The 17,557-nt window shown below is 36.6% G+C and overlaps 1 protein-coding gene across 15 annotated transcripts in view; it reads left to right on the top strand.

Moving 5' to 3' along the window:
* NCKAP5 (NCK associated protein 5) overlaps window positions 1-17,557 on the top strand; it is a 946,904-nt gene that overhangs the window by 420,038 nt on the left and 509,309 nt on the right. The window lies entirely within an intron of this gene.

Genomic DNA, 17,557 nt, shown 5'->3' with positions numbered 1-17,557 from the left:
TCAATTGTTCTCTTAACCTCTCTCTCTCTCTCTGAAATTAGAATGAATCCATAGAGTTAAGCTCATAGCCAAGAGCTGAGAGTCAAAGGAGAAGATAAGTCAGCAAAACTACAAGCTATCTTAGATTTGTTCCTAACAGCAATATGAGCAGTGTGCTAAAGAATACCCCATGGTCAGTACCAGAATTAATGTTCCTAAAGCTAGTCCATTCCTCATGGAGTATCAGTGCTTTAGAAATCTAGACCTGTCATTTTTCAAAACAGACCTATCAGAGTCCAGAAGACTAATAGTGTCATAGTTTGAACAGAGTAATAGTGAACTAATACTTTTAATTTAAAGACTATTATCTTTTTTTAGAAGTAAAGTTAAAAGCACCTAGGTGTGTGTTCAAATCATTCTTGTTGCTGATTTGCCTCATTCTGTGTGAATGCCTTGAAATCCTTCCACATTCTTTAATTTGTCTAAGAGTCTTAGCTGTTTGCCTTCATACCTTGTGGAAATTGGAGCTCTATCCTTGAACCTTATACCTTTAGTTGACTGCTAGCCCTGAAATCCCTTCATAGGACCCCGCCTTTCATGACATTCTGGACTTTTACCCATAGCCTGTCAGAATGTGCTTCTCTGAACTGATGGGTAAATTTCCTACTTTGAATCCTCATGATGAATGCTACATACCTTGGGGAGTGGGTCTGCTCAAAGGTCCTAGTCTTGTGTGGCCCTTCTTGCCATGGACCTTTTTGGAGAATCATTGCCGGAATCATTCTGGGTTTGATTATGTTTCAAAAGCAGAGTAAGATTCATTCATAGCCAACAACTAATTAAGAACCACAGAAATCTGCTCTGTCGGTATGTGACTAGAAGATGTGTAGTGCAGTGGTTTAAAGTATAGGTTGTTCATTTAGAAGGTCTGATTACTAATCTGTAAAAAGGAGAGATTTGTGAGGGTTCAGGAAGATAATACATGTAGGGTCATGTAGAACAATAGGTGCACATATGAATGGCTCAATAAGTATTAGCTAATTGTATTGTGTGTTTTTTTTTTCCCACTTCTAGCAGACTATCAACATAGTCTTTGAAATAACTGATCAGATTGCACTTGCTATATAAAATTGTTGATACTTAAATACAGTTTTTTGTATATATTGTATATGTAAAATTATAAAATAGGAAACATGCACATTCAACAGATTGTTTATAAAATTGGATTTGTAAAAATATTTACTCTGTTTTGATTTTTATTGCAATATAATGTGCTATATCAGCAAAATAATAATACAAGGATGTTGATCAAAATATGAAAATAACTTCACATACACAGTTGAACATTTTGTTTATACTTGCAAGAAATAGGCATTGGTAAGATCATGGACAGTTATTTCAAGTCATAGCTTTTGGAGGGTAGGAGCTATTGTGTATGTGTGTGCTTTTCAAAATCCTGTCTTCCACATTGACTTATATGGAATAGATCAGTGAATATAATGTTGAGTGAAGAATTGCAAGGAGTTGTATTCCCAGCCTTTCCACTGTTTCTTTCTAAAGTTTCTTCTTGAACATTTTCCTCTCCCAACCATATACTGACAGTGCTGATTTTTACAGCATTGCAGGTTCTCCCAGTGAGCAACAGTGATCCGTTCTTGGATTCACATAACAGAAAAGCTGGTTGATTGAATAGATTATGTCTGCCTCCTTCTGCAAGTGCTTATCTTGTTCACTGGTTGCTTTGTAATTGTTATTACTTTGAAAAGCATTTCTTTCTCATCTGTACACTCCGATTATATAGGAGGTTTTTTCCTATTGAAGTATATTCTTATCAGGATGTTTTTCTTTTATTTTATAAATAATAGCATTATTAGACATAGGATGAAGCTCTCTTGTAGTCAGTGCCAAAGGAAACAATACAATAGGCATGTGCAGTGGGGGGTTAGCTAGATAGAGCAGCTATCTTGTTTTCCTTGCTTGCCTTTTAATCAATGCACACATTCTCTTAAAACTTTCTTATCCATCTTTTGTGAGCACTGTTTCTGAATTTCCTTCCTTTCTCCCTTTTCTTTTTTGTGACAGTGTTTCTGTTTCTTTAATTTATCAAGGTGTCACATACAGCAGTCTTATTGTATTGTACTAAAGACATTCGCCTTTTGCAAGAGAGTCTCTTGCTTGGTTTACTCTTCTTTTGAGCTAACTAGGACATTGCTAGTTATTTTGCCTTTGATCCTACAAATGTGTTTCAGCTCTGGACTTTGTCTATCAGTATTTTTTTTTTTAATGGATTGAGCCCTTCTCCAAAGCAGATATATTGTCCTGCTTTAATGGAGCTCCCATCTATGACAATCTGTTTTTATTGTGACTTTCAACTATTGTAACTTTCTTGTATATGGGTGCCTACAGAATCCTTTTTTCTTTGTTTTGCTTTCTCTTTTGTCTTTTAGACATGAGAACTTAGCCAGAGAGTGGAGTGGAAAAAGAAAAAGAGAAAAAAAAGCTTTTGTGATCAAGAATGTTTTTAGCTACAAATCTCAGCTTTATCATTACCCACTAAAAACTAAAAAAGTACATCTTTTCTTTATTTAGTTAGTTATATGAGAGATGGTTTTGCCAAAAAAACACACAAACCTTTAGGGAATGTCTTCTGGGTTTGGAAAAAAATGGCTAGAATGAAAGTGAAGGGAGCAATTTATACATCCTATTTGTTTTCATGTAAAATTTATTAATCTCTATGACATTTCTTTTAGAGAAGCAAATTTAGAAATCATTAAAGTGATGAGTGCTAGAAATAACTTTGGGTTTTATTTGCCTCCAATAACAGTCAAAAGCAGCTACAGATGCCTTCAGTATTTACTTTCTGAAGATCTTGCTATGCTTATTTCAGATTTTTTGGTTGGATAGGATAGCCCCTTTAATCACTAGTGTTTCGGATAAAACAGCTGGTGAGTTATTTATATAGTAAGTAACTGCCAAATAAAGCATTTTGATGTAATGAATAACCTGGTCTCTGTTTTAATATCTCTGTTTAGTTTATCCATGATATTGACTCAGTCTTACCAACCTGATTTACATGAGTTTAGTAAAATGAGACTCTGTTATTGTGTCTTTCTCAGTAACTTTGATGCTTTGTGTGAATAGATCAGATTAAGACCCAGTTAAAATAGTCACATGGAGTGAATGAGTTTGTTGACTGGGTATTTAACAGGTTTTCATTGTATCCAGATATAGTCATGTTTCCCATTGTTTTTCTTTTGAACACAATCAGTCCTGGAAATAGCACTAGCTTGGCTCCTGTAGGTAATGATTCTGTTCTATCTAGGTTTTGCTCTTCAACTGACTTATTTTTCTCAATGACATGTTCAACCTCTTTGAGTCTCCATTTTTCCCATCTTTAAAATGAGGCTAATGTAATAAAATATATCTTTGGGCCCCCACTTTAGTAGTCTCATTTCTAGAATGGATTAGAGGGAGACTCAAACTGTGTTCCTCTTGAGTATAAGAGGTCTCAGCATCTGCCTATTACAACATCTGGAGTGGTCAGTGAGGGTGTCCCCTGAAAGCAAGTTGTGTGGAACATTAATTGGTAAGAATTTTACCATAAAAATGTGCACATTAGCAAATGAAAGCCAATCCAAACTCATGAAACAGAGAAACTTGTCAAAGTTACATAATCCTTCACCCCTTAGAAACAGAGGTAACAGTTACTATCTCACTAAAATTGTGTTCCAGAGATGAGAAAACTAGTGTTCAACTCTGTTTTCGGAAAGATAGCTGAGGAAAATGGAGGAGGAATATCTTCATGGACAATGTAAATGAATTTTGCAGAAGAAAAAGTGTCTGGAGACTGGGTCAGCAATTTTTAAGCCCCAAATCGTCCGCAAATAAATGGGATTACTGAGTTGATGAGGGAACATTGAAGAGAAGAAGTTTGCCTAAAGCCCAAAGGGTAGCCAGTATGATGTGAGAACTTCGTTGAAAGGATTTGTGAACCAGAGAAGCATTTGGTTTGATTATTATTAGGGATGTTTCCTTTGGCAGTCTTTTCTCTGCTTGTATTCTTTTCAGGTGAGTATCTGGCTCACTAATACTTGTCTCCTGCCATTTATAGGTATAAATAACTGTAAGGATTAACACTTTTATGGTGCTTATGTGCCAGCCACTGTTTTACATGTTTCATAAGTCATTTAATTCCTGCAACAACCCTAGAAACAGCTAGGACATTGAGACATAGAGAGTGTACGAGTCAAGAGAGGCAGTTATGCCTTAGTAACAAGCAACCTTCGAATCCTAGTGAGTTATAATAATAACTGCATATTTCTTACTCTGCTAAATGTCTGAGCTGGACCTGTGGCTCTGCCCAAAGCAACCTCATCCCAGAACCCAGGCCATTGCTGATCATAATCAGAGAAGAGAACATGGCACAACTCGTCCTGGCTCTTGCTCAGTACCTGCCCAGAAGTTAAACTGTTTTCTCACTCACATTTCATTGGCCAAAGCGAATCCTAGGCTAAGCTTGATATCAGTGGAGTAGGGGAGTCAGGTCTTGCTACAGAAAAGGGGCAGGTGCATGCTTGTAGATAATAATGTGCTGTAACAGAAAGGCCAGGTAACTTCAGCTAGGTCAGTGAGTGGGTAAGTGGAAGATCAGGGATTCAGAACCTATGTAGCCTGGGTCTGGAGTCTGTTCTATTAGCCACAACTCTATTCTGTCTCTTTAGTTCCCTATCTGCTGAGGGGAATTAAAATAAATTTTGAGAGCTTCTTATGAAATTTGTAAAAATATTTTTAGTGACCGTATTTCTAAACACCGCAGATAATGTAAAAAGTCTAAGTCCACCTAGAATCACATGGACAGCATAGGATTAAGGTTAGGAATGGGGAGTTTGGAACCAAGAGTGCCTGTGTCCAAATCCTGACATAATTACTTACTAGCTTTGAGATCTTGGGGAAGATACCCAATCTCTCTGTGCCTTATTTTCTTCATGTGTAAAATAGGGATAATAATAGTGCCTACCCTGTGGTGAGGGTGAAGATTAAGTGAGTTAATAATGAACTATAAAGTGCTTGGAGTATAATCACTATGCAAGTATTATTGTCCTCATTACTCTTCTTCCTCTCTATCTTAAAAGTAATCAAAATGGTTCAAAGAATACTACTCACCACGTTAACCCCCATCTGCCTTCAGGGACAGTGGGTGTCTGCCCTGCTTCAGAAAGTGGCTTATTCTTGTCTCTTTGAACCACTTAACCACTTGCTTTCCCCTCCCTTGTTTTAATTATTTTTCTCTTACTGTGTCATTAAAACAGATGATAATTATAAGTGCTTCCTTAGGCTTATTTACATATAAACAGAAAGTTTAAGATAACCTATTTGACAGAATTTTCTGCCCAGTACTTGTGCTATTATTATTCTTCAAAAATATCATTGCTGTTGGTATAATGATTGCTTTCCTGTTTTCTAAAACACTTTTATCTCTGTTGAGAATATCCTAGATGATCTTGAATCTAAGGATATTCTTCTTCTCCATTAGAGTCTTACATGGTGCAATGTATCTGAAATTATTTCACAGATTGGTTCCCTTTCATTGCTTATCTCTTAGACATTAGACTTTGTTTTCTTATTCTCTGTCTTCCTTTTCCCTCTAAAGGTTCCCATATTTCACTTTTTTTGTTGATTTTTAGCTACTGATCAGCTCAGATACTGATTGAATACTGTACGTATTTGGCCACAATTAGATTGTCTATTTACAAAGAATATGGGGAGATATGAGTTAGTTACTCTTTTATTCTCTAGATTTTCTAAAATGACATCCCTTAAAAGTGCCTGGGTCTTTTAAAATCATATTGTTGGTAATTTGAACAGTTTTGCTGGTAATGGTGTGAAGCATAGGAAATAGAACAGGAAGGTGTTTCCTGATTTGTTTGTGTCTCCAGAGCATACTCTCTGGTTCTGATATTATACGAGTTGTGGGAACGTGTACATGATTGATAGTTGATAACATTTCTGTGAATGTGCTCAATATAAACTGAGTCATGATGACAATGGAGACAGGAAGACAATCAAAAAGCAATATATAGACTAAAGGCTAGTTGTATATTCTAGAAGATAGAAATGAGAAGTAAACTCAATGTAAATTTTTAAGCCACAGTGATAGTGGACATATCGAGACAGTCTGAAGAAAGAGATATAGGCTTAATTCCAGATAGGTATTTTAACAGAAAACCTCAAATGGATTTAGTCCAGTTGGAATGAATGTAAAAAATTACTAAATTAAAAATACAAGATATCTGGTTGTTTATTTTTGCTATAGATTCAAGTAACAATTAATTAGGATTATACAGGACGCATTTTCCAAAGAAAAGACAACACATGTGAAGTGCGCATGACTAACCTATGTGGTATATACTAATAATTGTTTACTTCCCTGAGATCAGTTGCCAGTTTATAATATGGAGGAGCATGCCTAAGATAGTGCTATATGACCCTAACCCCAGACCCAAAGCTCACCAAGCCAGAGTGTGTGCCTCATTCAAACTATGCCAATCAGGACCTTATTCCAGGGAGTTTAAATTGTGAAAGTGATAGGAAATAGAAACCAGGAGTCCCCAGAGCTAAGACAGGGCATCATGGGAACATCTAATGAGAGGGTCTATGAATTCTCATTGCAGAGACCCCTGGAGGTACCTTGGTTATTGCCCTTCATAGGGTTTGGTGGTTCAGTTCCTCCTAAAGTATCATGGTCTTAATAAAATGCCTCATCTTTCTTATTCTGGCTGGAGTTTGTTTCTGTTACTTGCAGGATAAATCAAATACATACAGTCTAAGTAAAAAGATTAGAAAAGAAGAATCCAATCAGGTTATAAAGCTCAATAGTGAAAAGAATTCTGAAAGGAAAGTAGGTGAGGTTGGTTCTGATAGATTATGGGCTCATAAAAATGATTTGGCAAATGATCAAAGCATCAGAAAATACTGAATGCTTTGGGGGAAGGTTATTAAGTTGATTTCTAAATATCAGACAATTTATATTTCTTTTAAGGCTTGATAATGGTTCAGTTTGGTAGAGACCTGAGCTAATGAGGGCCTGGTTATGGTTCTGTCTCTAGACAGACCAGTTCCAGGACCAGATGTTACCTAATTCCCAGTCACTGCAAGTAACTAGAGTATATCCATGTAATGGAGGTGGCCAGAGAGTGAGTTAGTGTATTTGCAAATTATCCCCAGTCTAGAAAACCTTCCAAGTCATTATTCTTATAATAGAGCACCAAGATAGCACCTTATCTTATACTGGACATCAGAGTGAGTAAAAAGAGTATGAAGATGAAAGTACTAAAAATGCTTTTCTGGTTAAGTGAATGTATACCTGTGGAAGTTTAGATATGAGGTGTACCATTTGAATCTTTCATATAGTTGTCATAAACTCTCTTGAGAAATGACATGTAGAAGAAGTGTCTTAAATATAAAAAAAAAACAGCTTTGCAGTCAATAGTTTATAGTTCTATAGTCATAAATTCCTGTTTGGCTTCTGACTTTTTATGGCTCTTAACTTGTGTGAAATGTGACTACCACTTCCTCTATAAAGACTTCCATTATTTTCTGATCAGAAGTAAACAGTCCTTCTGCTGAAAATATATTACACTTTGCTTGGAGCACCATTATATCTTACCAGATTATTTGTATATTTGTGTATTTGTAGAGATGTACTGTGTTCAAACATATATAGTTGATAGCTTTTATTTTTTGCTAAGGCTGCCTTAGCAAAATACCACACAGTGGATGGGTTAAACAACAGAAATTTACCATCTCACAGTTCTAAAGCCTAGAAGTCTATGATCAAGGTGTTGACAGAGTTGCTTCCTTCTCAGGGCTGTGAGGGAGACTCTGTTCCAGGCCTCTCTCCTAGCTTCTGGTAGCTTGCTGGCAATCTTTGGCATCCCTTGGCTTGTAGACACATCATCCTAATCTGTGCATCCATCACTTATAGTGTTCTTCCTGTGTGTCTATCTTCAAATCTTTCCCTTTAAGGACTCCAGTCATACTGGATTAGGACCCACTCTAATGACCTATGATAACTTGACCACTTCCAAATAAGGTCATGTTCTGTATACTGGGAGTTAGGACTTCTATATAGAAGTTTTGGGGGACAGTTCAACCTATAGCACTGGATGTAGACACAGAATGCTCTTTGACTACAGCAATTCAGCCTCCCCATCATTGTTTCTTCCATAGAGCCTGACAGAGTGCCTCCAACATAGCAGATGGCATAATATTTGGGTAATGAATTGATGGCATTGTCAGTCTATCTTAAAAGCCATGCTTTTGTTGAGCAGAATTTGTCTTGTCTGTGTAACTCATTCCATAAATGAGGGAAGGAAGTTTTAAGTGTAAACTTGACTGTATCATAGTCCACCAGTGCTTCCTGCATTATCCCTTTCAACCTCTTCTCTTAGGAACCTACAAGTCTTATTCTTCTGAGTCTTGATAGATGGCTTAAATCTAGTCGCAGATACTATCTTGGGACCTTCATGAAAAACAGAGACAGAATATAATTTCAGGGCCATTGATAATTGAAAGCCATGGAAATGAAATTAATTGTCACATAAGGGCTATTGTACACACTGACAGGTATGGAAGGCTCCCTAAGAGATGGTTAGCATATGTTTTGTTTTCCCTAAGAATTCCCTTTCTATAGTAAACTACATATAGCCCATCATTTTTGAGTGTTACCAAAATTGATGGAAGAGAATAAAACTTTATTAATACAATTCTGTTATTTTACCAAGTTTTTCTTATTTGCCAGACATAATACTGACCTAGAGGAGTAGAATTTTAATATTAAGGTAAGAAAAATGGGGGCAGTGCATGAAAATATGGGGAATTCCAAGTTTCTTAAAAAACATGGAAATATAAGGAATCCTCATTCTAAGATCTAGGTTTTTTCAGAAGTGAAAATTACGTTTAGGAAATCGAGTGGCTTTTCAATGATGCATAAAAACTACAACTCAAGGACTTCTGTTTTCAAGCCCATGAACTGACTTTTTGATCAAAAAATAAGTTACTGCAAAAGTTAAGACTAGATATTCATATTTAGACTTGGGGGGGTGGGTTTTGCTCTAATATGTATTTCAGAAACATGTTATGTAGGGGAACTTTGGGATAGAGAAGAGAAGAAGATAATGAGTTTGCTTTTACTTAGTATTGCATGAAATAAGTCAGTAGGACCTGTGGGTATCAACAATGTTGTGATGAAAGCATATATTATTCTAATGAGGCCTGACAGTTCCAAGTAAAAATAAAAAGAAAACCCAGAAAGACAAGTTCATTCGTTCATTGGTATCTTCATTTACTAACAATATTAGTTGGTACATCTAACATCTACCAAGTGCTTTGTGTGTGACACCAGTAGTAGGGACTGAAGAGAGTGGTTTTACTGGCACATTTGTTAAGCTCTGGACATGGGACTAACCTCTGATACTTAATATGGGTGGAGGCAGCCTGTGATCTTGCCTTAAGTCGTGAGGCCATTTTTGCTCTGAAACACGATCCTTCATTCATTGAGGGTATGTGTGTGTGCCATGGACTAGGAAGACCATAAAGTCCCAGTCCTCTGGGTATTAGAGCTGATTAGGGGAGAGAAACAGATAGCAGGCAATTGTTATAGGCAGCATGAGGGACTCTATGGATGAATCTCTGAATCAGGAAATGAAAATACAGATGCAATTTGAGACATCATTTTTGCCAGTAGAAGAGCATTCAGGGTAGAAAAATTTGGGGAACACTTATGTGAGCGACATTTAAGGTCCTAGAAGTTTAGAAAAAAAATTGCAGAAGGTCCAGAAAGCTCTATAAGGAGAACCATGGGGTGGGGGTGGGTAGGACAGACCTTTAGAAAAGCAGATAGCTAAAGTTAGGGTTTGTTTTTACTAATGATCTCTGTATTTCAATATACCAACTTATTTAAAATGTCTTTTTGTTTATTATGTGTTGGAGGAGGGAGAGGGAATTCCTTAATCATCCCAGCACAACATTATTAAACTCCTACTCTCTTCCAGAGTCAGTGGGGTGTGCATGTTGGCCATGTTGAGTCTTGCTCCCTTTTAGTTATTCCTGAACAAAATCACATGAAGATCACCAATTTAAAATGCACTCTTAACTTACTGACTCGTATGCATTGTGGATGGAAAGAAGTTTCCTTAAAGTAAGTAATAAGGGGGTAAATTTTTGTGTTTTAGAGTTTTGGAGCCAACATAGACATTATGTATTAGAAAGGATGCATGAAGAAATTTGTTTCGTCTGGGCTCTATGTCTAAAAGTTTCTCAAATTTTTTCTCACCCTGAGTATCTGAGTGGATGAGTAATTAAATGATCTGCTTTGGAAAGGCTAATTAATTTAGCTGTTATGAAGGGACTGCTGCCACTGCTTTCTCCATCTGCCTACTCCACAAGCGCACCTGGCACTCGGCATTGTCATGCTTCTGTGGCGGGTGACTCCCCAGGATGCCTCTGTATGCAGAGAATGGTCCTAGGCCTCCTGGGGTAGATGACCTGCTCTCCTTATAGACACACTAGGTCACCACCATGCTCTTATTCTTAGGGCCCACTCAGAAATGGGGAAGGCTGTGATTAATTGAAACCTTTCCCCAAGATTTTAAGTGTGACTCTCTGCCCCAAGGTACAAATGACAGTAGTCATCTATCTAATTCCTTGTAGCCATTTGGTGATATCCTTGTAGGGAAAAATGCTCAGGGTGTGTGGAGGGGTATTAATTGAAGCAAAATCTATGCCTGAGCACAGGTTTATATTGGGAGTTTGTTTAGCATTTTTGTTCTACTATGCCAGAAATGGAGGTCCTTGGAATTCAGTGCATCCCAGAAAAATTCTACCAGTGGTTTTTGCATTGATTGGCATTAAAATGCTTAGAAATTTCATTCTCAATAATTTCATTCATTATTTGTGGCTACTTCCTTAGCAGTAGAGGTGATGGTCACAGGTGCTGGTAGATACAGAAGTACAAGTTCTAACAATTGAGATTTTAACTAAATATGTACTCACTGCTATTTTGCACATTTGGGAAACATGCACGATGATATTTAAATTTAAGAGCAATGGCTTGTTGGGCATGTTTTTCAGCCCGTTTGAGCCTTATTCCCCTCAGAAGGTACACCAACAGTGTTCCAGCTCTGGACCACAGGACTCCAAGGGCCCTATGATATTTTTAGGGAATCTATAAGTCAAAACTAATTTTATAGGAAGACTATCCTTGGTCTTGGGCATATACTGGTTTGCCAGAAGCTACTCAACATGTGACATTGCAAAATTCTGAATGTAGAAGGAGAAAGGAAAACCCACATAATTTTTGTTAGCCAGATATTAAAGACATTTGCAAAAGTATAAAACAGTGCCACTCTTCTTCTTAATTTTTGTTCTGGAATCTATAGTTATCTTCATAATTATATGTTGCTTACACTAACCTGTGATGGAGTTACTATTATTTCAAATATATTAATATGTATTTTTGAAGTCTTGGTTTAATTTGGAATATGGTAAATGTTGATAGAGAGAACCCACAGAAACAAAAGCTCTTTGGAGCCCTCAGTGATTGTTTTCAAAAGTGTAAAGAGGTTCCAAATCCAAAAATTTTGAGAATCATTGCTGTGTATCACAGAGATGATAATGAACATGTCATGGCATTGTTTGAGGTTGAAATATTTCATGTAAAGTATTTAGGGTAGTGCTTGACATACTAATTACTCACTAAACGTTATTTATATTAACTATTATCTTTTAAAAATAGAGATATGATGATACAATGTATTGAAACAGAAGAGGCAAAATAAGTCAGTCACATTGTCTCTGAAAGAGGTGACCTGGATAAAACTATGACCCAAATGTGCAGTAAAGTATAATACTATTGCATTAAAAAGACTTGAAGAATTTAGGGAGTAACAGTCAAACATATGAGAGATTCTTCATAATTAAAATATTTATGAGGAAAACCCCTGTTTTCCCTATGTGACTTGTTGCTGAAAAGTTTGAACTTGAAAAAACGATTTTATCTTAGAAATAGAATGTACCTTCCCATTTAAAGGAGTTCAATTTCAATCTTCTCATAATATTATCACCAAACTTCAATGTTAAAATCCAGCTTTGAATGCAGTACTCTTCTGTTGTGCTTATTCCACCTTAGGACACTGATTTGCTTAGGTGTGCTCTCTGTTAGACCCTGAGCTCTCTAAAAGTAGGAGAGTCTATCCATATTTCCTGGGGTCTAGAACACTGCCAGGCAGAGAGTGAATTCTCACTGCTGAATGAGTCAGAATTTTCATCATCATTGGATTACATGGTCATTTGGCAAAATATTCTGAATAAATTGGAAGAGATTGATGTATATATTATATCATACGTAACTATGTATTTAAGAATTTGAAATTCTTTGGAATATAATAACTTAACCTAAGAACCAAAACTAACATGAAGTTAGGGTATTTTGGGGGTACTATAGGATTCATCAATACCGCAGTATCTTTGGGTTTATAAGATGCCCAAGATTTTTTTTTAAATACATATATGAGCAGGCCTTTCCTTTATTTTTGTAGCTATTTTTGTTATATTTGTTTTATTTCTGGTTATTCTTTATTTTTCTAGGCAAGTCAAGTAGAGATGACACAAATGACTTGGCAGTTTCATCAAAACACAGAGTACCTACTATGCTGGCGGCTTCCTTGGTGTGCCTAAAGCACTATTTGTATAGAGTGGTTTGGGGCAAGGAGACTCACAATGAGTAGACATAATTCTTCACACTTACACTGTGTGCTGGTGCTGCTCTTCCTCCAGGGCATTGTGGGTGTGGGGGGTCCCATCTGCCTGGTGGAGAGCGGAGCTGCTCGCTGGTTTCATTCTCACCCATTCAGGGTATGTGCTGGGCTGCCTTAGAGTTGCAATAGAACATTGATCTGTCTCCAGACAGCCCTGTCTTTGACACTCATGCAACAGATGGCTCTGCAGTGCCCTTAAGTTTGTGGTCTCCACACATCACAGACTGAATATATTCATCCTCTTCAAGCTGCTGATTGTTTTTCTGACCATGCAAACCTTGCAGGTCTTTTCTGGACTTTATAAATGCCAACATCCTGTTGTCTTCATTGAGGACGATCTTCCCATGGGCTTAAACTGCATTTGTGTCAGTGGTATTGTGAGGATCCACAGTTCACATAAATATTTTTGTTGTTGCTGTTTATTATCTTTAGTTGAAATTATCTGGGACTATGCTGACAGACTTCAGAAACCTAGGACTCATTCACCTTTTGGGTAAAAAAAATTGAATAGGAAAAGTAGTTCTGTTTCATCCCTCTTGGAGGGAAGAATTCTTTTTGCATTTAACTGAAAGAGAAGTGTTTGTGGTCTCTTTTGTTTCATTGTGTGTGTATTCTTTATATCCTTCCTTTATCCCTATTCTGTAAATAAGGATCCACAGCTCTCAATAAGATATCCCTGGGCATTTGTTTTGCAATCATAAAGTCAATGCCCGCTTCATAATGAGCTACTGGCTTTGCTACAAACACAAAACAAAACAGTAATGCATTGCAAAAGCACAGTTGTCTGTTTCCAGCAGATGAGCTAAGGTCCTCAAATTGGAGCAAGAGTGTGTGTGTATGTGACTGTGTTTAATTTGCCTTGGGTAGCATGCAAGTCAAGGATTCTTTCTTTATTTTTTGAACAAAGCTGTTTTTAAGAACCCTGAATTTGCATGAAAAAGATGCTGGTCCCATTTGGTTTCACACATATATTGGGACCTTGGGGGTTTGAAGATATGGTTTGCCAAGGAACTGCTGAACCCAAGGACAAATGAGATGACCATTAAAAAGGCAGACCCATTTATTTTTAATACTTTGACTAAGTTGATGATTTGAGCCCAGAAATGGGAATATCTAGAAATGCTGAGAATTTCATCATAGATGCTTTTCCCATCCAACAACTCTTTCACTTCCTTAATTTTGTAAAGAATGACAACTCCTTCATACAAAAATAAAATATAATTCCTACTAAAAGCAAAAGTCCTGCAAACTCATGGAATACCAATGATATGAAAGATTTGGGAGCTAGAGAGTACCAAACCTCAGGAAAGTATTCTTTTTTGTTTGTTCTTTTGGCCTTGAAATTCTCTTTCAAAGGAAATAGGATTCAGAAATTTACAATATAAAATAGGTCAAAATTGGGATGCTTTGATTAGTGGGACTTAGATGGTACTGGTCTGGTCATGTCTATGCTATAGAAAACCCCTGGCTGTTACTTATAGTATAGCCTTAGAGATATCTGCTCCATGACATGTGTATTGCATTTCCTGAATAAATGACTTAAACCAATTACAGAGATGGTTTTAGAGACAGCTGTATTTGCCCTTTTCTCAAATTCTGCTCATTCAGTACCTAACTACTTTGAATCAGGGTAGCTCCCAAGTAACTAGACTTAAGCAATTTTACAACTTACAATAAGGAGGTCTAGGTTGCAGGGCTCCAGTTGGGGATTGTCTTTATCATGACCCAGACTGCACTGAGATTCCCCATGTTTGTGTCACACATTTCCACATGGCTGTTTGAAGTTGGGCACATCTCTGGTTACATGGTGGTAGGTCAGACTTAAGCCGATGTTTCCCGTTGCCACATATTTTGCTCTGTTGCCCCAAATCAAATGGCTAACATGCTGCCACTTTGAAGATGAGCCTTTCACATTGGTCCACTCACTATTTATTAAATGCCTAAAAATATAATGTGTGGGCAGAGTATAAAATTCATGAATTCCTAATATTTTCCTTCTTAAAAAACTATGTAATGGCTAAAACTATTAAATTTTTCTTTCAAATTGAATTTTATAAGATTTCACCGGAACCTATACCGTGTGGTAATTCCTAAGAGTGTTATAAAGGCTGATTATTTTAAGGAAAAAATAGTCATGTTCCTAACCGTTAAGCTGTATGAGGACTCTTTCATCATTTAGTAGGATGATTGTGCTAAGACAGACTTCGCTCTGTTTCTAGGAATGTCTTCTTTACACTAAACCGTTCTTGTAAAAAGTAGTTATGCTGTTAGCAAATATATTCATTCAGTCTTGTGCTGAAGATTCAGCAATCAGGAATAATGATTCCAGGAAATTTTCCGGACCATCCTTCCATTTTAGTTCTGTATCTTATAGTATAAGTTCTTCATGTGTAGTCCTAGGATGCTGAGTGTTCCTGAGACCCTTTCAAGAGACCTGAATCTGCAGAGAGAGAGAAAGAGTGTGTTGTGTGTAGTCTCCTTTAATTGTTCTAATCATTTAGTTTTAGTTCTAATCATTAATTGTTTTAGTTTTCGTTGTAGTAGTCTGACAAATCTTTTTTTTACATTTCATATTTATATTTTGACACAATTATGAATGAATTTTTTTAAACTTTCCAATTGTTTGCTGCTAGTATGTAAAAGCACAATTGGTTTTTGTGTATTGGCTTATATCTGTGACTGCTAAATTCAGATATTAGCTATATAGTTGTTTTGTAGGTTCCTTATTATTTTCTATTTAGAAAATTGCCATCTGTGAACAGAGACAGTTTTACCTTCTCTTTTTTGATATTCACGTCTTTTATTTTTCTTGCCTTATCAAGCTACATGGGAATTTTGCCTGTCTTTGCACTTTATATAAATGGAATCATAAACTATATATTCTTCTGTGTTTGCTTCTTTCATATGCTTGCCATGGCCCATATGTTGTTGTGCTTAGACTCCTTCTCAGTCCTTTCTGGTATCTCAGTGTATAATGATGTAGAAGTTTATCCATTCTGTTGCTAATGGGGTGCACATTTTTAGTTTAAAGTGATAACAAGCAGTGCATCTATGAACATTCTAGTACATGTCTTTTACTGAGCATATATCTGCATTTCTGTTGGGTATATACCACCCCAGGGTGGAACTGCTCCATCATAAAGTATATAGGGTAAGTTCTATGGTTTCATTTGTCTACATATTTACCATGTTTTTATTTTTCATCTTAAACCAGAAGTTGGTCATATTTTTCTCTTTCAATTCTTTGCTTCTTTCATCTGCTCATTAGGGCTTGAGTCAGAGAACACAGAGATTTCTGCCTTGCTCACCTCACAAATAGGTGCATGATTTCATCTCTTCCTGGCTTCTTTCTCTTGAGTTTGTTGCGTTCTCCCACAGGGTCTATGCATGGGTGCTGCCCCAGGCTCCCAAAATTTGTTCCCCTTGGGGATCTCCTGGTTCTAGTTTTATTCCTTCTAGTCTGTCTCTTTAGGCACGAATTCAAAGAGAACTATTCCTACTAAAAAAAAAAAAAAAAAAAAAAATTACTTAACTGTAACTAACCTGAAGCACATGCCTTCTTGGCAGTCAAAGGCATTTCAAAAGCCCAAGCAGTTAGGCCTAGAGAAATCTTCTCACTCAGCTGTGAATCCAGGCTGTCCCTTGCTGTTTGCAAATAGCTGAATTGCTGGTCCTGTCCCATGTAGAGGAAAGGCTGAGGGATGAAATATAACACAAATGGTTTCACAATTTGATACCAGTAGAAAGCTTTTGGGGGAACTCCTTGTTAAAACTAAGATTAGAAGATTACTGGAAGGGTTCACTTACCCCTACTTCATCTGTAAACTTTTTTCCTTAAAAAAAAATTTATTACTCATTCATTCATTCACGAGAGACAGAGAGAAAGAAAAAGAGAGAGAGAGAGAGAATGGCAGAGACACAAGCAGAGGGAGAAGCAGGCTCCCCGCAAGGAGCCCGATGTGGGACTCGATTCCGGGTCTCGGGATCAGGACCTGAGCCAAAGGCAGACAGACGCTCAACCACTGAGCCATCCAGGCGTCCCAGTAAACTTTTTTCTTAAGAATCATTGACAAACTATCCAAAATGTAGTATTTCATCACTTTACAAAATCTTCTTAACATTTGGATGAATATTAATTTTTTTCTATATGAAATCAGAATTACAATTATAAAAGACATGAAATGGACCCCGTTGTAAAATAAAGAGTACTAAACTAAACATTTTTAGATTTTAGATATTTTCTCAGCTCTGAAAAATGATAAACAAACTTTTATTTAGGATTTTTGAAATAAAACATCAAGTTTGATCCTAATGCAGTTAATATGTACCAGCTGGGAGCTTGGTATGCTACTTAGCCTGTCTGAGCCTCAGTTTCCAAATCTATAAATGGGGATAATAAAACCTGTTATAAGGTTGCTGTTAGGCTCATATAAGATCAGATAAAATATTCAGCATGGTACCTTGAATGTAGCAGTCTGTAAGTGATTTTCTATTATTATTTCAAGCATGATACAGATTTGTTTGCCTTTTAAAATTCACGATCAGTACAAAGCAACAAAAGAAATAAAAATAATCATATGCAAGCCAAGTTGATACAGAAAGGACATATTTTAGCCGCAGAAAATTTGTTTCCAAATTATTTATGTTAATAAACGTAAAGGGAAGCTTTTACTTAGCATTCAGTGTTTATTTGGCTTTTATAAAATCCAAAGCAAAAAAAAAAAAAAATCTCTTTCATGACACTCAATGAAAACAATGCACGA

Source organism: Vulpes vulpes, chromosome 5 (assembly GCF_048418805.1).
Source record: "Vulpes vulpes isolate BD-2025 chromosome 5, VulVul3, whole genome shotgun sequence".
NCBI classification, from domain to species: domain Eukaryota; kingdom Metazoa; phylum Chordata; class Mammalia; order Carnivora; family Canidae; genus Vulpes; species Vulpes vulpes.
Note: the sequence above shows the minus strand (reverse complement) of the source record. Positions and strands in the feature narration are given on the sequence as shown.